This window comes from Schistocerca piceifrons, chromosome 2 (genome assembly GCF_021461385.2).
Source record: "Schistocerca piceifrons isolate TAMUIC-IGC-003096 chromosome 2, iqSchPice1.1, whole genome shotgun sequence".
Taxonomy (NCBI): Eukaryota; Metazoa; Arthropoda; class Insecta; order Orthoptera; family Acrididae; genus Schistocerca; species Schistocerca piceifrons.
Genome location: NC_060139.1, coordinates 1,010,786,429 through 1,010,807,384, shown reverse-complemented (window position 1 = coordinate 1,010,807,384; position 20,956 = coordinate 1,010,786,429). Strand labels below are relative to the sequence as shown.

The 20,956-nt window shown below is 44.2% G+C and overlaps 1 non-coding gene across 1 annotated transcript; it reads left to right on the top strand.

Annotated features, from left to right (window-relative positions):
• Window positions 1-18,333: 18,333 nt before the first annotated feature.
• On the top strand, window positions 18,334-18,410 carry Trnas-cga. Its single transcript has one exon. It is a non-coding gene; the product is annotated as a tRNA-Ser (tRNA).
• Window positions 18,411-20,956: the final 2,546 nt, after the last annotated feature.

The following is a 20,956-nucleotide window of genomic DNA, read 5'->3' as shown; positions in this document are numbered from 1 at the left end:
GCAAAAATGCAACAAACACAATTACAACAAAGAGCAACAAATTACCGATGATCTGTGAAAGAAAGAGTGACAAATTAGTAAATGCGTCGCGCCAGATGCAAACTACATTTAAGTAAATAAGAGCAGATATATGACTACTTCTCAGAAGATTCACAAAGAAATACGATCCTGGCCGGATGTCGCCAAGTGTAACCTCCCCACAGAAATAATAATTAAATGAATTTTAAATATTGTAACCTCTCAACAAAACTGGCTCCCATTTATAAGCTCTGTGCAGAAATGCATTCACATTTAATGTACCCACAAAATTCTTTTCTGATTTGATGTTAAGTTCGAAACAGAAAAATTCCTAAACACCAAAATTATAAAAAAATTCAGTAACCTGGTAAATTTTATGACGACAGCAGCGCTGCGTCTCGGCCCTGTATTCTGAATAAAAAAGCAAAAATTCTTACCTCACTAAAAACTGCGAATATATCTGTTCTTACATAAAAAAGTTTTGGCACAGCTCCGTGCAATGCTGGCCTATGCTTTGTGATTCGTGAAAGGAATAATTATTCATTGGATAAAATCTTTAAATTGAAATGAATGCTTTTTTTTAAAAAATACTTTAGATTATAAAAATTATTATTGGGACATTTTTTAAAGAAATTGATGACAGTTAATATATATTACTAGATATGCGCAAGGCTGCTTCTTTACCTTCTACAATAATACCCATCCTCCAGAGTCTCGACCAGAGCAGACTTCCCACACGCGCACACAACTGCCGACTACTGCCGACTCACGCAGACTCCACAAGACTACTGCCGACTAGCGACAACTAATAACTACATACTGCTCTCTGGTCCGAGACTCTCCCATGCCTCGCCCATCGCCGGCAACGCATACGTCTTACATCCTTTACAAGACTTTTCGATGCAGTTCACTTATCAGAATAATTATTGTTGAATGTAAAACGTAAGTCTGTCAAATCCATTCCTGAAGTCGTATGTTGTAATTTGAACAAATACCTTAATTGGCTGTGGTGCCTGATACTTATTCTGCGTTTGAGATGCATTGTGTTTAACGAATATTTGTGAAAGATAGTGTAGGTACAAAATTCTTGAGGCTTTTGTAGCCATTTGTCGACTCATTGGCTGTTGGCTTCTCTCTCGGTATCTTTGGCCGGCGTTTGTTTAATAATTTCCTGGTTCACGTACTACTTACTGTACGAATATGATGGTATTAATACTAAAGCCGCGAGGAATAGCCGTGCGGTCTCAGGCGCCTTGCCACGGTTCGTGCGGCTTCCCCCCGTCGGAGGTTCGAGTCCTCCCTCTGGCATGGATGTATGTATTGCCCCTAGCGTAAGTTAGTTTAAGTTAGATTAAGTAGTGTGTAAGCCTAGGGACCGATGACCTCAGCAGTTTGGTCCCGTAGGAACTTATCACAAATTTCCAAATTTTTTTATTATTACTGAGCCTACGTAACTTTCTTCATGTTATATTGGTTTATATCTACATCTACATTTACATCTACATGACTACTCTGCAATTCACTTTTAAGTGCTTGGCAGAGGGTTCGTCGAACCACAATCATACTATCTCTCTACCATTCCACTCCCGAACAGCGCACGGGAAAAACGAACACCTAATCCTTTCTGTTCGAGCTCTGATTTCTCTTATTTTATTTTGATGATCATTCCTACCTATGTAGGTTGGGCTCAAACAAAATATCTTCGCATTCGGAAGAGAAAGCTGGTGACTGAAATTTCGTAAGTAGATCTCGCCGCGACGAAAAACGTCTTTGCTGTAATGACTTCCATCCCAATTCGCGTATAATATCTGCCACATATCTGTAGACTGTTAATAACAGCAATTCAGTGTCTCATTTTATTGTACTTATAATTAAAAACATGTATGAAGTAGCACAGAGATCAGCACTCTCTAGATCCATGAGGGATTGGCAAATCACTCCAACGATCTACCTTGATGATATTTGCGCCATCTATGAATTATTCAGTAAGTAATAACAGCCACAAACCTCGTCATGACGATTAAAAAAAAAAAAGAAAAGAAAAAATATTCAAATCAGTTCCAGTAGTTACAGTATACATGTGTCTCCTAGCTGTTTGTAAATTTTATGGATCTGATTTTACCTACGCTTTTAAAGATTCACAAACTAATTGGCTCACAAGGAGTGAATCTGGCATTTTTACATCTTTTAATGTTAACTGTTAAATGTGGCAGTAAGTCAATACAGCGACATCAGTAAACTAACTTGTATTTTATTTTATTCCTATGCAATTATAAATTTTATTAGAGACCATAATTGCTTTATTATAATGGTCATGTATTACGTAGTTCATATAGAGGACACCACACAGCCTCCGATGTGTCCTCTACAAAGCCTACCTTCCTTAGACAGTCGTTTTTAATGAACTGTGACAACAGCCTGAACAACAGATGTAGACGAACTAGAGCATCTATAACAATTCCGAAATACCGGTACGTAATTTAATATACAAGCGATATAGGCTCATTCGGGAGGACGACGGTTCAATCCCGCGTCCGGCCATCCTGATTTAGGTTTTCCGTGATTTCCCTAAATCGCTCCAGGCAAATGCCGGGATGGTTCCTTTCAAAGGGCACGGCCGACTTCCTTCCCCGTCCTTCCCTAATCCGATGAGACCGATGACCTCGCTGTCTGGTCTCCTTCCCCAAAACAACCCAACCCGATATAGGCTGTGTCGTGAGTTGTAATATTTGGATACTATGCTCTATCTACTTGTGTTTTAGCACTGATAATGGCTAGTTACTATCCGAAATCTGGATCTACTATAATAAAGCTAGAACACAAACGACGACTGATTGCTGCTCTTTAATATTTTGAAAGTTATATCACAGTCGAGGAGCGCAATCCATTTTCCTAATGGAAAGTAATTTGATGATTTTTCTGGTGTTTCGCCAGCATGAGTGGCTGATATTATCAAACGTTCACCCTCCAGTCCGCCATTAGCAATGGAGGGCGAACTTTTAACAATTTCATCCACTCTTGCTGGCGAAAGGTCAGGTAAGTCGTAATCTTAGGCTTTCGCGGCCGTTGTCGCTATCAAAAAAAGTCGCATTGGCAACATGTAAATTCTTGAACTGTTCGGCCACTATTGCAATTGATCTTCGTCAGTGTGTTTTGCTAACCGCTTAATGAGAAATACTTTAGTTCTTATATCCTGGTGGAACAGGCTGTTATCGTAATCTCACAAGGTGCTGAGGGTGACGTCTGACACCCCACCCTTCATCCTCAATAGCCTAGCACATTATGATAACAGCCTCTTCCACCACCACATAAGAACTAAAGTATTTCTCAATCAGCGATCAGCAAAACACCCAGAGGAGGGCCAGTGGCCGAAACGTCGGAGAATTTTACATATTGATTCACATATTGATAATGCTGTCACATACCCTAAAGAATTTTATTGACAGTCAGGTAAGTTGTTTGACAAACGTCGGCCAAAGATCTCGAGTCAAAAGCTAACACCTCATAGTATACGTAATTAGCCTAATCATAGCACTCTTCTACCGCTCCACAACGCCAAGGCACCGTACAATATTTTATCACTTTAGACAAGAAGTTCCTTAGAAGATCTGGAAATATACTAGTCTTGGACACAATTTTTATATGTCATCTCATCATTACGTGTTTCGTGAGAACCCTATCATCAGATCTGTTACACAGAACCCTGTCCTTCACTGCAGTGTCCTCAAAGATAATCAGCGTCCAAAATGATACGTAGCAGGAAGCGACAGGATGCTGTACATGGCTTTTAGTAGATCTTGTGAAAGCGTTATCTCGAAACGCTTAATGATGAGATGAGAAACAAAAGTTATCTTGGTGACGAAACTAGTGCATTCCCATACATTGCAACATAGTAGTGGCTCAAACAGAAAATCGCGAAAATCAGTATGCTAGGGTCTTCATCGCGCTGACACAGTCACCCGTAAGACGGCAATGTTTACTGGGGAAAAGAAATTGTAAAAAAAGCCTACTCTGTCGAGTAAAAACTGAAGACGGTCATATGGTGTTGACACTGGACGTAGGTAAATGGGATCTCTAAATCTTAGGCCATTTATCCCGGCACATTTGAACCACTTACTGTGAAAATTGTGTTAGGAAGTAATTTTACGGTTTAAAGTGTCATCAATTGTGTGATCACTGGAGAAGAAGCTCAATTTCGTTGGTCAAGGACGTGTAGTTTTTAAGTACTTAATCCAACATTTTGTTTAAGTCACCAACGAAAAACTAGGGAAAATTTAAGTGTGGGTTGCTCACTCCTTCCCAGCTTATCTCGAGTGACTTAAGTAATGAAGCACTCTTTCCTTCAACAAGACCTCTTTTCGTCGATGTGAGCAACCGTTGAGTCTAACGAGGTACGGATTGATTTGATACGATGGTTATGTTGCTGGAATCATGTTGGAGAGGAGCGGGGTTCAGATCTCTAACGGTCACCCTGGTTATGTTTCCCGTGCGAAAGCTTCCTACACTTTTTTAAATTCAAATTTAGTGCATAACTGATACCAGTATGACTCTTGTCCGAGTGCCCTTAAAATATTCTCCTCGTGTACAAGATTTGACCTATGACTTGTGGGTGCTACTCTGAGATGAAGAGGTTGGCAATAGAGAGAAAGACATGGCGTGACGCATCAAGCCAACCAGAAGACTGATGAAGGGGAAAAAAATCCTTTCATTCTACTTCGATCAGAAAAGCAAAATTATTGCATAATCATAATAGACTGTAAAAATGATACTCTTGTTTTCTGCGACTTATGTTCATTTTGCCTCAGACTCTCAAACGAAAATTAACTGAGGTTGGCCTGATGAATGGGTTATGATACAGGACTTATAATATGAAACAGAAGGGTACAAATCATCATTTAAGCGTAAAATCCTCATTACTTGTCGAAAATCAGTAAGGATAACAAGTGGAATGCAACATAAAATGGGATGCTATATACAAGGAGATGAAGGGTAATTCACTCCACCCTCTTTGTTCGTCGAGAGGGGTGAACTGTGACGCTGCAGAGCAAGAGCAGTGAATGCAGGAACTCGAGAGGCACTTGCAAAAGTATGGGACGGGTTTGCTTATCGACTACATGTTTGTCGTGCGTCCAGACGAGGGCACATTGAACATCTGTGAAATGGAAATGAAACCTTTGATCCCAAACGTAATTATAAAAAAGACCTGTATGTGGACGCATGTAAAAGCTGTAAAATCAGATGGTTCTACCGAGCGAGGTGGCGCAGTGGTTAGCACACTGGACTCGCATTCGGGAGGACGACGGTTCAATCCCGCCTCCAGCCATCCTGATTTAGGTTTTCCGTGATTTCCCTAAATCGTTTCAGGCAAATGCCGGGATGGTTCCTTTGAAAGGGCACGGCCGATTTCCTTCCCAATCCTTCCCTAACCCGAGCTTGCGCTCCGTCTCTAATGACCTCGTTGTCGACGGGACGTTAAACACTGACCACCACCACCTCAGATGGTTCTTTTGCGAATAGGAACTTTGTGTATCTACACGTAAACAAAAATTTAGTCCACAATGGCTCTGGGCACTATGGGACTTAACTTCTTTGGTCATCAGTCCCCTAGAACTTAGAACTACTTAAACCTAACCAACCTAAGGACATCACACACATCCATGCCCGAGGCAGGATCCGAACCTGCGATCGTAGCGGTCGCGCGGTTCCAGACTGTAGCGCCTAGAACCGCTCGGCCACTCTGGCCGGCTCAAAAATTTAGTCCAAGTTTCTGTTTTCATCCATGTAGATCAATAACGAGCTGCTCGTCCAAGCCGTGAGGGCTCAAGAGATGTCGACCGGCCGCCGTGTCATCCTCTGCCTTGCAGTGTCGCGTGGATGTGGTACGGAGGGGAATGTGGTCAGCACACCACATCTCCCACCTGTTTTACAGACTTTCTAGACCGTGGAGCCGCTACTAGTCGGTCAAGTAGCTCAGCTAGCGTCAGGACGCTTAGTGCAGCCCGTACCAGTCCTCCCTCAAAGGCAAACATTTCTGGCGGTGCCGGGAATCGAACCTGGTACCTCCGCTGGGAATCACACGCGCTGGATACTGACTATGGGACCGTGCGAACTTTTCCTTACATACATATTTCATATTGACGAGGTGGGTAGGGAATGACTGAGGCCGGCCGAAGTGGCCGTGCGATTAAAGGCGCTGCAGTCTGGAACCGCAGGACCGCTACGGTCGCAGGTTCGAATCCTGCCCCGGGCATGGATGTTTGTGATGTCCTTAGGTTAGTTAGGTTTAACTAGTTCTAAGTTCTAGGGGACTAATGACCTCAGCAGTTGAGTCCCATAGTGCTCAGAGCCATTTGAACCATTTGAATGACTGAGAGTTCAATGTATGTAAACAGGAAGACGCTAAGCTCAACCGTTTCCGAGAAATCGAGTTTGAAAATTTTATGACAGCTTATATACTTTGTAAGATTCATTGGCATTCAAACATTCCGCAGCAGAGCGAATAAGCACTTCGTTGCATATGGACAAGATTTCTAGATCGAATCTCAATGCAGGTGCTTTCTTTTCATTTTCACGCAATTCTAACAACAGATATGCTTCATACGAAGCGAAACTGGTGATTGAGAATCATTTATGAATGGAAACGAAGTTTGTTTTACAATGGACACATTAAAACACCATGCACATGCATAAATTAGGCGTTCATTTCATGTGCCACATGTCGTAATAATTATTATTTTCACGTTTCTGTTACTAGCATCATGCTGAAAATGTTCAAATGCGTGTGAATTCCTAAGGGATCTAACGGCTGAGGTCATCGGTTCCTAAACTTACACACTACTTGAACTAAATTATGCTAGGAACAACACACACACACACCCATGCCCGAGGGAGGACTCGAACCTCCGACGGGAGGAGCCGCGCAATGCGTGACATGGCAGCATCATCCTGACTTCCGCATTGACCCATGGATTACACATTATACATCTCACGAACGTAGATGCAATAATATAAATAAACTGACTATACAGACTCGAGTCGAAGTTTTTGTGTATCCCTGCCCTATTTCGAATTTCTTTTCGAAAAAAAACCTTTCTCCTTTCTTCAAGGTAAAGATCGCGAAAGGAATAAGTGAATCATTAAATATTGCTAATTTCCACAGTCATAATAAACCTGTTCATAGAATTACATGGGAATGAACAATAAAGAACTACAGGCAGGGCGATTCGATCCCGAGACCTCGCCCTTATGAAATGAAGCGCTACCCGCTCGACTGCGCGCGCTCGAGCACCATTGACTGAACAAAGCATATAAGCACCCCTAAAATTTTGAAATTCGATTCTCTCGAAAATGGTTGAGAGATGTATCTTCCTGCTTGCTTACATTGAAGTCCTAGTCGCGCCCTACACACCCTGTCAGTATGATTCAGACCGGTGAGAAGCTCGTATGGTCCGTCAGTAAGCTAGGGAGGCGTGGCGAAGAGTATAATCCACTCAGCGTGTCGGTGCTACACATGGCAGGCGCGCCTCTGGTACGACGCACAGCAATCACCAAACTACTGGGGTGACAAAAGTCATGCGATTGTGATATGCACATATACAGATAGCAGTAATGTCGTTTGCACGAGGTATAAAAGGGCACTGATTGGCGGAACTGTCATATACACTCACGTGATTCATTAAAACGATATCTGACGTGTTTATGGCCGCACAACGGAAATTAACAGACTTTGAAGCGAAATGGTAGTTGGAGCTATACGCTAGGGATATTGCATTTCAGAAATTTTTAGGGTCAAAAGCGTGTCAGCAGTATCGAATTTCAGGCATTACCTCTCACCACAGGCAGCACAGTCGCCGAAGGCCTTCACTTAACGACTGAGAGCAGCTGCATCCGCGTAGAGTTGTCAGTGGTGACAGACAAGCAACACTGCGTGAAATAATCGCAGCAATAAATGTGGCGCATACGATTAACGTATCCCTTAGGACAGTGCTGCGTAATCTGGCGTTAATGGGCTACGGCAGCAAATGACCGTCGCGAGTGCCTTGCTAAAAGCACGACATCGTCTACAGTGCTTCTCCTGGGCTCGGGGCCTGGACAACTGGAAATCCGTGGCCTGATCAGATGAGTCACGATTTCAGTTGGTAAGAGCTGATAGTAGGGTTCGAGTGTGACGCAGATCCCACGAAGCCACTGACCCAAGTAGCCAATAAAGAATGGTCCAAGCTGGTGGTGGCTGCACAATGGTAAGGGCTGCGTTTACATGGTCCAACTGAACCGATCATTGACTGGAAATGGCTATGTTCGGCTACTTGGAGACCATTTGCAATCATTGTGCATTTCATGTTCCCAAACAACGACGGAATCTTTACGGATGACAGTGCGCCACGTCACCGGGCAATAGTTGTTCGTGACTCGTTTGAAGAACGTTCTGGATAGTTCGAGTGAACGATTTGGCCATCCAGATCGCCCGACACGAATTCCAGCCAACATTTATGGGACGTAATCGAGTGGCCAATTTACGTACAAAATCTTGCACATGCAACACTTGCGCAATTACGGACGGCTATAGAGGCAGCATGGATCGATATTTATCCAGGGGACTTCCAAACGACTTGCTCAGTCCATGCTGTGGCGAGCTGCTGCACTACGGCGGACAAAAACAGGTGCGACACAATATTACACTACTGGTCATTAAAACTGCTACACCACGAAGATGACGTGCTACAGACGCGAAATTTAACCGACAGGAAGAAGATGTTGTGATATGCAAATGATTAGCTTTTCAGAGCATTCACACAAGGTTGGCGCCGGTGGTGACACCTACAACGTGCTGACATGAGGAAAGTTTCCAACCGACTTCTCATAAACAAACAGCAGTTGACCGGCGTCGCCTGGTGAAACGTTGTTGTGAAGCCTCGTGTAAGGAGGAGAAATGCGTACCATCACGTTTCCGACTTTGATAAAGGTCGGATTGTAGCCTATCGGGATTGCGGTTTATCGTATCGCGACGTTGCTGCTCGCGTTGGTCGAGATCCAATGTTCGTTAGCAGAATATGGAATCGGTGGATTCAGGAGGGTAATACGGAACGTCGTGCTGGATCCCAACGGCCTCGTATCACTAGCAGTCGAGATGACAGGCATCTTCTCCGCATGGTTGTAATGGACCGTGCAGCCACGTCTCGATCCATGAGGCAACAGATGTGGACGTTTGCAAGACAACAACCATCTGCACTAACAATTCGACGACGTTTACAGCAGCATGGACTATCAGCTCGGAGACCATGGCTGCGTTTACCCTTGACGCTGCATCATATACAGGAGCGCCTGGCTGCACGAATGGCGAAACGTCATTTTTTCGGATGAATCCAGGTTCTGTTTACAGCATCATGATGGTCGCATCCGTGTTTGGCGACATCGCGGTGAACGCACATTGGAAGCTTGCATTCGACATCGCCATACTGGCGTATCACCTGGCGTGATGGTATGGGGTGCCATTGGTTACACGTCTCGGTCACCTCTTGTTCGCATTGATGGCACTTTGAACAGCGGACGTTACATTTCAGATGTGTTACGACCCGTGGCTCTACCCTTCATTCGATCCCTGCGAAACCCTACATTTCATCAGGATAATGCACGACCGTATGTTGCAGGTCCTGTTCAAATGTTCAAATGTGTGTGAAATCTTATGGGTCTTAACTGCTAAGGTCATCAGTCCCTAAGCTTACACACTACTTAAATTATCCTAAGGACAAACACACACACCCATGCCCGAGGGAGGACTCGAACCTCCGCCGGGACCAGCCGCACAATCCATGACAGCAGCGCCTTAGACCGCTCGGCTAATAACGTGCGGCGCAGGTCCCGTACGGGCCTTTCTGGATACAGAAAATGTTCGACTGCTGCCCTGGCCAGCACATTATCCAGATCTCTCACCAATTGAAAACGTCTGGTCAATGGTGGCCGAGCAAATGGCTCGTCACAATACGCCAGTCACTACTCTCGATGATCTGTGATATCGTGTTGAAGCTGCATGGGCAGCTGTACCTGTACACGCCATCCAAGCTCTGTTTGACTCAATGCCCAGGCGTATCAAGGCCATTATTACGGCCAGAGGTGGTTGTTCTGGGTACTGATTTCTCGGGATCTATGCACCCAAATTGCGTGAAAATGTAATCACACGTCAGTTCTAGTATAATATATTTGTCCAATGAATACCCGTTTATCATCTGCATTTCTTCTTGTTGTAGCAATTTTAATGGCCAGCAGTGTAGAAGCTATGCCGCGCCTTGTGTCACCTCGGCGTACACTGGGCCGGTCGCCGCGCGACGGAGTCCCGGCGCCGGCGCGAGTTGTTTATATAAAAGCGGGACGCGGGCGTGACATTGAGCGCGCCGCTCTCCGCCGGCGGTGTCCCCGCGGCGTTGCGCAAGCGCGCCCCTGTCGCCTCGCCTTTCTCCGGCGCGCCTGTCCGCTCGATTAGAGCCGCTCGCTGGGCCGGAACACGGCACGAGCCGGGTTTACGACCGCGCGGGCACACGCCCCGGGGACTTCCACCTTCTCCGCACTCGCTCGCAGTCACGCAGTTTCACGGCCGGGGAGCATTCGGGTCGGGCACGACTCTCGTAACAGGCGCCGACCGCAACCGCGGCCCGCACTGGGCTTACCGCGTCGTCCGCTACATCGCAGGGCGGGGACAACAGGGTGGATGTTCCACAAAGGACTGCACTTGACGCCTAAGCCTGGTAGACTCGGTCCTAGGGCGCCGAGAGGAAACGACAGAGGTGCTCCTATTCGCGCTTCTAACATCCGTAGGCTTGAAACTTCCTGACAGATTAAAACTGTGTGCCGGACCGAGACTCCTGGTTTCCAAACTTCACAGAAGCTCTCCTGCGAAGTTTGGAAAGTAGGAGACGAGGTACTGGCGGAAGTAAGGCTGTGAGGAGGGGGCGTGAGTCGTGCTTGGGTAGCTCAGAGGGTAGAGCGCTTGCCCGCGAAAGGCAAAGGTCCCGAGTTCGAGTCTCGGTTCGGCACACAGTTTTAATCTGTCAGGAAGTTTCATATCAGCGCACACTCCGCTGCAGAGTGAAAATCTCATTCAATCCGTAGGCTTAATCATAAAAAGAATCATATACAGTCTAATCAAGTCGTTCCCTCAGTTCAAACAATGCGAAGTTAATAGCATGATGAAATTTAAGTTTTAAAGCTACATATCTTCGTCTGAACTACCAGACATGTAGATATAATCATTATACGAGTATATTGACGGCGGCACTGTAGAATCTGTTCCACAGTTAGAAAAGTAAGTGCAGCTTCGCACAGCCAAGATCGCTATTGTACAGGATTTATAGCGATAAACAGTTTCAGCAAACTACGTTGCCTTTTTTAGATCTCCTGCAGTGAATTTCACTGAATTTTGACCAAATGCATATTACATTGAAGAGCCAAACACACTTGTACACCTGCCTAATATTGTGTAGGGCCCCCGTGAGCGCGCAGAAGTGCCGCAACACGAATTGGTAGGACACGACTAATGTCCAAAGTAGTGCTTGAGGGAAGTGACACCGTGAATCCTGCAGAGCTGTCCATAAATCCGTGAGAATAAAAGGGGTTGGAGATTTCTTCTGAACATCACGTTGCAAGGCATCCCTGATATGCTCAATAAAGTTCATGTGTGAAGAGTTTGGTGGCGAGCGGAAGAGTTTAAACTCAGAAGAGTGTTCCTGGAGCCACTCTGTAGCAACACTGGACGTGTGGGGTGTCGCATTGTCCTGCTAGAATTGCCCAAGTCCGTCGGAATTCATAATGGACATTAATGGATGTAGGTGATCATACAGGATGCTTACGTACGTGTCACTTGTCAGAATCGTATGTAGACGTATCAGGGATCCCATATCACTCCAACCCCACACACCCCACACCATTAAAGAGCCTCCTCCGGCTTGAACAGTCCCCTGCTGACATGCAGGATCCAAGGATTCATAACGTTGTCTCGATACCGGTACACATCCATCCGCTCGATACAATTTGAAACGAGACTCCTCCGTCCAGGCAACATGTTTCCAGTCATCAACAATCCAACGTCGGTGTTGATGGGCCCCGGTGAGACGTAAAGCTTTGTGTCGTGCAGTCATGAAGGGTACACGAGTGGGCATTCAGCTCTGAAAGCCCTTGTCGATGATGTTTCGTTGAACGGTTCGCACACTGACACTTGATGGCCCAGCATTGAAATATGCAGCAATTTAAGGAACGGACGTTGCAAGGCATCCCAGATATGCTCAATAAAGTTCATGACTGGAGAGTTTGGTGGCGATCGGAAGATTTTAAACTCAGAAGAATGTTCCTGGAGCCACTCTGTAGGAACTCTGGAAGTGTGGGGTGTCGCATTGTCCTGCTGGAATTTCCCAAGTCCGTCGGAATGCACAATCGACATAAATGGATACAGGTGATCAGACAGGATGCTTACGTACGTGTCACCTGCCAGAGTCGAATCTAGAGGTATCAGGAGTCCCATATCACTCCAACTGCACACACCCCACACCATTACAGAGCCTCCCCCAGCTTGAACAGTCCCCTGTTGACTTGCAGGGTCCAAGGATTCATAAGGTTGTGTCTATACCGGTACACATCCATCCGCTCGATACAATTTGAAACGAGACTCCTCCGTCCAGGCAACATGGTTCCAGTCATCAACAATCCAACGTCGGTGTTGATGGGGCCCAGGTGAGGCGTAAAGCCTTGTGTCGTGCAGTCATGAAGGGTACACGAGTGGGCCTTCGGCTCTGAAAGCCCATATGGATGATGTTTCAGTGAATGGTTCGTACGCTAACACTTGATGACAGCCCATCATTGAAATCTGCAGCAATTTACGGAAGGGTCGCACTTCTGTCACACTGAACGATTCTCCTCAGTCGTCGTTGGTCCCGCTCTTGCAGCATCTTTTCCCGGCGCAGCGATGTCGGAGATTTGATGTTTTACTGGATTCCTGATTTTCACGCTACACTTGTGGAATGGTTGTACGGGAAAATCCCCACTTCATCGCTACCTCGGAGATGCTGTGTCGCATCGCTCGTGCGCAGACTGTAACACCACGTTCAAACTCACTTAAGCCTGCCATTGTAGCAGCAGTAGCTGATCCAACAACTGCACCCAAGACTTGTTGTCTTATATAGGCGTTGTCGACCGCAGTACCGTATTCTGCCTGTTTATATATCTCTGTATTTGAATAAGCATCCCTACACCAGTTCCTTTGGCGTTTCAGTGTACATCGTATCATGTCATAGAACGATATTTCATGAACATAAGAACAATAGTATATCACCAAGTCAAGCGTAAAATAAATACTACATAAAACAACGTACATATTGCACTGTTTATACAATCTCATGTTCATGCATTAGACTCAAGGGTCTTCATTACGCTAAACCACGATCATGAGCAAAATGGTCTTCAGACCATTTTGAACCAGTCTTTTCAGCTACCCTGCTGGGAATCCTTCCATTTTCAATACTTTTTCCCGAAAGACCTTTCTGTTGGTTAAATCTTCTGTTTTTATGTTGTTTCTTGCTAAATCCTTTTGTTCTTCGTTGACCCAGCTTGTTGTGGAATTCTTACCCCACAAATATTTGCTTGAAAATCTAATAGTTAATGTGCTGTCTTGCATTCGAAATAAAATCCAAGAAACATGAGTCTTCTTTTGCTCATTATGTTTGAAATATGTTCTGTATTTTGGTATATTTCAACATTACTTCGTGATTTCCTACCTTCTGCTGTTTTTTGTGGTCCTGATATTTTCCTTATATTTTGCCTTTCTAGTACTTTTAATTTGCCTATATTATATCCTAATGTCAGGCATTCGCTTGCATACAGGCATTCTGACTTCACTACTGTGTTGTAATGCCTTATTTTTGCATTTTTGGATAGGCTCTGGTTTTGTAGAGATCTTTGGTAATCCGTATGTTCTCCCCATTTTAAGCAAACTTTCCTCTATTCCAGATTTTTCCAATTCATGTTCTTGGATTATCTCCTCTTGATATTTGAATTTTACCCTCTCTTTTTGGCCAATATCTGTCTTCAGAACTTTTGCAGCATCCTTAACGCTAGTTCCAAATTTTGTTTTTCTGCAGAAATCCTTAAGCCAGTTCTGTTGGCTATTTCTTCCAGGAGATTTAATTTTGTTTTTCTCAGAAATCCTTAAGCCAGTTCTGTTGGCTATTTCTTCCAGGAGATTTATTTGTGTTATAGCAGATGCCACGTTTTCGGAAAGTATAGCAAAATCATCTCCAAATGCAAGTCAGTTGTTTTCGATCTTTTTGCTTCCTCCTGCTAACCTCATGGGCGAGATGAGTTCAATAAGTTTTTTTGTCCCAAATTCTCACAGTTTCCTCAAACACACTATTAAAAACAATTGGGGATAGGCCGTCACCTTGTCGTAAACCTCCTTTTATTTTGAAAACCTGTGAAATTTCTCCCATCAATTTCATTTTACATACAGTATCTGTAAGTGTTTCACGGATTATGTTTGCCAGTTTAGACTTTACGCCAAATTCTCGAATAATTTTATCTATAGTTTCTGTGTCAACAGAATCAAAGGTCTTTTTGAAACCCACAAACATAACTACAATATCGTTTAAATTAAGAAATCTGTGGCGAATTACTGAGTTGGGATTAAATATTTGTTCCGTTGTTTTATTTAATAGTTATTTTATGCTTGACTTGCTGATGTACTATCGCTCTCGTGTTCGTGCAATATAATTCTGTGATATGATACGATATAAGACGGATTTCATCAAGATTCAGTGAAACGTATTGCAGAACATCTGATGATGGCAGCGTAGTTTGCTGAAACCGGTCATCACAATAAATGCTGTACAACAGCGATCTTGGCTGTGTGAAGTTGTACTTCTTTTTCTACACTAATCTAGATCGCCCCCCAACTTGGCAGTGTCAAGCGTATAAGTTGTTCCAAAGTTAGCAGCTGCATAGCCTAGAAAACAATGAAAATACTCATCTGGAATGTTCGATGAACTTCGTGGCTCAGATCATTTTCCAGTACATTTAGGGATATGCTTCTTGAAGAGGACCAGGCTTTTCATCTTCGCGAAAATAGATTAATTTCTTCAAAATAAACCACCGTAGTATGTCCTCTGGTTTGATGTAAACAACAGTTCTATTCTCATCCATAAAGCATAAAGACTGGATGCATGAGGTCGTTTTCAAATAGACATTGGTGTCGAGATTGATAATTTGTATTTATTCACATACTTGATAATTCACAAAAGTTAACATTTACCTTATGTACGGTTTTGACCACATTCAGTTAACAAGACAAAGTGTCACGTCGTCTCATGTAAAGGCATGATGCAGACCTTACTTCCCATGTCCGTTTACAATTACTGCTCTACAAAGACTCTCTTTGTTAAACTAAACAAAGATATAACAACTCGTTGATGCAAAGAGTCAGTGAGTGTCTTTACAGTAAGTCTGAGTTAATATTTACCGAGAAAATGATATTAAGGACATGAACAAAGTTTGTAGAGATAAAACAATTTTATATTCATAAGCATAAATTTATAATGAATTTTTGGTTACTCAGTAATGATAAGTCATAAATATCTGACACTTATTGACGAAAGAAACACTTGAAATAATATAGGATAATTCACGTTCTCAAAAGTAAAAGGAACCAAAGAAATGGATTTCCAAAATATTATAGAAAAATATAAAAAGAGGAAACAAATCTCAAATAAATATCTCCAAACAACCTATCGACCCCTTCAACAACATAAGAAATACAGTTTTCGAAGAAACCACGTCAATAAATGAATGGAACTGAAGATTTCATTAAAGAGAAAATGTATCGTCATCTGCTACTGAATAGAAGTCCCTATGGTACAGATTCGTTATAACAGCAAGATTCTTATTAGGGTTTCCTGTATTTGAGGGTTGAATGAATTATCCCGTATGGATCTCGTACGGGATGTTAAAATCACGTATTTAATATTGTCCCGCTAATTTATCTTATTTGTGTAACTCATTTGTTGAAGGTACACCGCGCCCTAGTTGGGTCTATATAAATTTTATTCCAATCAACAATTATGAAATTCACTGAGTGCAAGGAAAGATCTTTTGCCATTGACTACAGTTACAGCTACAGTTCAGCGTCGCTAGCGGCCAAAATGTTAACTCCAGTTTCGTTGGAGCACGGAAAAGAATACCAGTATTTGCGAAGTGGCCCATGCGCTGTTTAAGGAATAAGAACTTTAATTTTACACCATGTTCTTACTTTGTTATCATGAGTTTGATGAATTGGCTGAAGAAAAGACCAGCCACAGAAGAGTCAGATGAAACTATAAGTAAAAATCAGTATGCTGAGAACTTAAAGAACGGACGTTTTATTGAAAATCAGTGTTAAAAAGAAAAAGGTTCCAATGGCTCTGAGCACTATGGGACTTAACTGCTGAGGTCATCAGTCCCCTAGACTTAGAACTACTTAAACCTAACTAACCTAAGGACATCACACACATCCATACCCGAGGCAGCATTCGAACTTGCGACCGCAGCGGCCGCACGGTTCCAGGCTGTAGCGCGTAGAACCGCTCGGCCACACCGGCCGGCAATCGGTGTTCAGTCCGTGTGACTATGGCGATGAAAGTGATGCAGATGTGGTGACTTGTCAAACTTGAGATCTACCTGAGTGTTGGAAAGAAGAGTAGTACAAATATTTCACTTGTGAAAATTCAAGGCTTCAAATGAAAAGCAAATTTCTAGGATGCCGTGTTTGCCGCAAAAACGGTACACTTGGTATCAAAACACAAGAGAGGGCACGAATGAAAATTTTCAAAGGAGGGGGTGGAATGTAAACTGGTATTAATAAAACACGAGCGAGATTTTCATGTTCACACGCTCAATATGCGCAAACTATTAGTCCTACATAAAAAATGAGCGGGACCTTTTCGAGAAAATTTAATGTACTTACATTTTGCACTGGAATACGTTTTCGCTGGCCGCCACAGTTCTAGAGCTATTTAAGAAAAACGTACAAAAGTGACCTTCGAACGCATCTTCACCTCACACTCATCCTTCACCAGTCAATGTTTCTAGTATGTCGTTCGTGGAACTCCCTCCTACCACTGTACAAAAATTCTCGACTACACGAACTATTCCCGATATTCGGTCTTCTTTGGTCTCTGTTGGTTGGGCTATTACGCCATCAGTATAATCGACTACTTCGTTAACGTTACTCATCTAAACGTGCCCACGAGGATACTGAAAGAAAAACTACTTTTGTAAACGTTACGGCAAACCTAATTCGTTGACAATTAGATCCAAACTTAACTCTTACAAGCACAGTTGTTTCGTAGTCAGAAGGCCTGACGAATACAACAATGTAATTGTTTATTTTCTGGTGTTAAGATTCACGAAACGTTTAAGTAAAATTTACACATATGTCAGCTTTACAAGTTATAAGTGTTCGACTAAGCCGGTGCCGTAATAAGGCAAAAAAGGTCGAATGTGGAAAATAATTCGTGCAGTCGCAAATCTTTGTACAGTGGTAGGAGGGAGAACCAAGAGAACTGTACTAGAAATCTTCACTGGTGAGGGTTGAGTGTGGGGTAGAGGTGCGTTTGAAAGTCACTTTTGTATGTTTTTCTTAAATAGCTCGAAAACCGTGGCCTCCAGTGGAAACGTATGCCAGTACAAAATTTATCTACATTAAATTTCCTACAAAAAGGTCCTGTTCATTTTTTATGTAAGACTAATAGACTGACGGGAAAAAGTTGCAACATCAAAAAATAATCAAAGTAGCGTAATGAAATACCGGGAATACATTTGTCTAGATATATTTAAGTGATAAACATTGTAAGATCACAGGTTAATGTAAGCACCAGGTAAGTCAGTGAAAATGTAAGTAGCTGGTACATTAATAACCGGTGTAACAGGCATGTTGAATTCAAGCACGCAAACGTGAATTCATTGTGTTGTACAGGTGTCACATGTCAGTTTGTGGAATGGAATTCCATGCATGTTTCACTAGGTCGGTAAGTACAGGGACGGTTAGTTCAGTTGTGGATAATGCTGACGTAGTTGAAACTTCCTGGCAGATTAAAACTGTGTACCGGACCGAGACTCGAACTCGGGACCTTTGCCTTTCGCGGGCAAGTACTCTACCAACTGAGCTACCCAAGCACGGCTCACGCCCCGTCCTCACAGCTTTACTTCTTCCAGTACCTCGTCTCCTACCTTCCAAACTTAACAGAAGCTCTCCTGCGAACCTTGCAGAAGTAGCACTCCTGAAAGAAAGGACGGGGCGTGAGTCGTGCTTGGGTAGCTCAGTTGGTAGAGCACTTGCCCGCGAAAGGCAAAGGTCCCGAGTTCGAGTCTCGGTCCGGCACGCAGTTTTAATCTGCCAGGAAGTTTCATATCAGCGCACACTCCGCTGCAGAGTGAAAATCTCATTCTGCTGACGTTGTTGTCTGATGGAATCTCATAAGTGCTCGACTGGAGACAGATCTCGTGATCGAGCAGGCAAGACAACATGTCGACACTGTGTAGAGCATGTTGGGCTGTCGACACTATGTAGAGCATGTTGGGTTACAACAGCGGTAAGTGGACGAGCGTTATCCTGTTGGAAAACAGGCCCTGGAATGCAGTTCATGAATGACATCACAACAGGTCGAATCACCAGATTGGTTGCAGTTAGGGCTAACCTGACAGTGCTCCTGCTGTCGTACGGAATAGCACCCCAGACCATAGCTCCACATCCAGTGCGTCTAGCATGCAGGATGATTGGGTGCAGGTCCTAAACTGGCCTCCTACTACATAACACAGGGCCATCACTGGCACCGAGGCAGAACCACTTTTCATCAGAAAACACAACAGATCTCCACCATGCCTCTAACGAGCTCTCCCTTGACACCACTGAAGCCGCAAATGGCGGTAGTATGGAATCACTGGGATGCACGCTACCGGTTTGTAAAAGTTCGTTGATTCACCGTGGTGCCAACTGCTGCACCAATTGCTGTTGCAGATGCAGTGCGATGTGCGAGAGCCATACACCTAACACGATTATATTCCCTCTCGGTGGTGACAAGTCCCATTCAGGAGCCCGGTCTTCTTGAGACCGTACATTCTCGTGACCACCACTGGCAACGATCACGTACAGTCGCTACTTTCATGCCAAGCCATTCCACAGTATCGTGTAAGGAACATGCAGCTTCTCGTAGCCCTATTGCACGATCTCGTAAAATCTTTTCTTTTCTTTTTCTTTTGTGGTAAGGTCTTATGGGACCAAACTGTTGAGGTCATCGGTTCCTAAGCTTATACACTACTTAATCTAACTTAAACTAACTTATGCTATGGATATCACACACACCCATGCCCGGGGGAGGACTCGAACCTCTGACGGGGGTAGCTGAGTGGACCGTGACAAGGCGCCTTGGACCGCGCGTCTCGTTTAAACTCAGTGAGATGCTGATAATGGCGTGTTTCTCGCCCTAGAGTTATTCTGACTAATATCAACTCACCACGTCCAATCTCAAAGGTAGGTGACACTCACGACCGTTTCAGCGCGTATTTAAAGCAAACCAGATTTGCATATCCATAGTGGCGCTACCAGCGTCACTCTTACCCGACTGGGGCGAAATTTGAATGGACATCATCATTCTGACGTACGCCTACGGACTTTCGTTTTTGTCGCACAACTCTTCCTTGATGCTGCGATTTTTTCCCGTCAGTGAAGTTTGCGCGTAGTGGAGAGAGAATATGAAAGGTTCGCTCGTGGTTTATGAATGCCAGCTATAACAATGCCGGTTGCATAAAACGATAGTAATAGGGGCAACTGAATCACCTGCGGACAGGGTTGTCAGAAACAGTCTGAAAAACTTGTATGGGTGCTGCAGGGTAGTGTGTGCTGGGAAATAACTGTTAAGAGAAAAAAATCGATACGTTACCCCGTTTGCGAGGTAATTAGCATTGAATTTGGCAGCTAATCAGGCCGCTGCGCGCGCAAATTCAAGTGGCACGCCAGAGACGGTGTCGCAAAACGTGTGCTTCGTTTGATTACTTAAAACCGAACAAGTGAGTGACAGAAAATAGGACGTGAGACAGTATTAAGGATCGAACCCAGGCAAGGGCTGAGCAGTTTCGTGGGCTGTCATCTACGCTATGAGAATAATTGACACTGATTCTGTTATATCCTAGCCAGTAATGCCACCCGAGCCCGCTGCCAAAAGGTTGGCAGCATCAAAGTCCGGACGCCGTCCGCATAAGCAGCGCCAGCGAGACAGGAAATCGCCGCAAGTCTGCGCGCGCCACCGCTGGCTTCTGGTTTCTTAAGCGCTGGAGTCGCGAGCGCTAGGACAGTTCTGTATTCGCCGCTCAGTTGTATACTCGCCACCGAATTGTGTGCTTGCTAGTCAGTTGTGTGTTCATCGCAGCAGAGTTGTTGTTTGTCGTCAGCCGACGCTGACCTAGCCGCTCCGACTCGAACTAGACAGATTTCTGTAGACACGGAGTTCATTACTGTGTTTCTGTATCTTCGTTAATAAAGATAAGTACCGACTTTTATTTAATCAGAGTGTTTCGGTTTTCATCTTTCTGTTCACTGTTCCAGCGGACCGGTCGGCCCGCTATTAAAAGTGTGGCGGTGACTTCGTAAGCCGTTTCTACAGCGAATTGTTTGTCGCTACGAACGCCGCCACAAAAGATTCTACACTGAAGAGCCAAAGAAACTGGTACACCTGCCTAATGACGTGTAGGGCCCGCGGGAGCACACGGAAGTGCCGCAACACGACGTGGCATGGACTCGACCAAGTAGTGCTGGAGGGAACTGACACCATGAATCCTGCAGTGCTGTCCATAAATCCGTAAGAGTTCGAGGGGGTGGGGATCTCTTCTGCACAGCACGCTGCAAGGCATCCCAGATATGCTCTATAATGTTCAT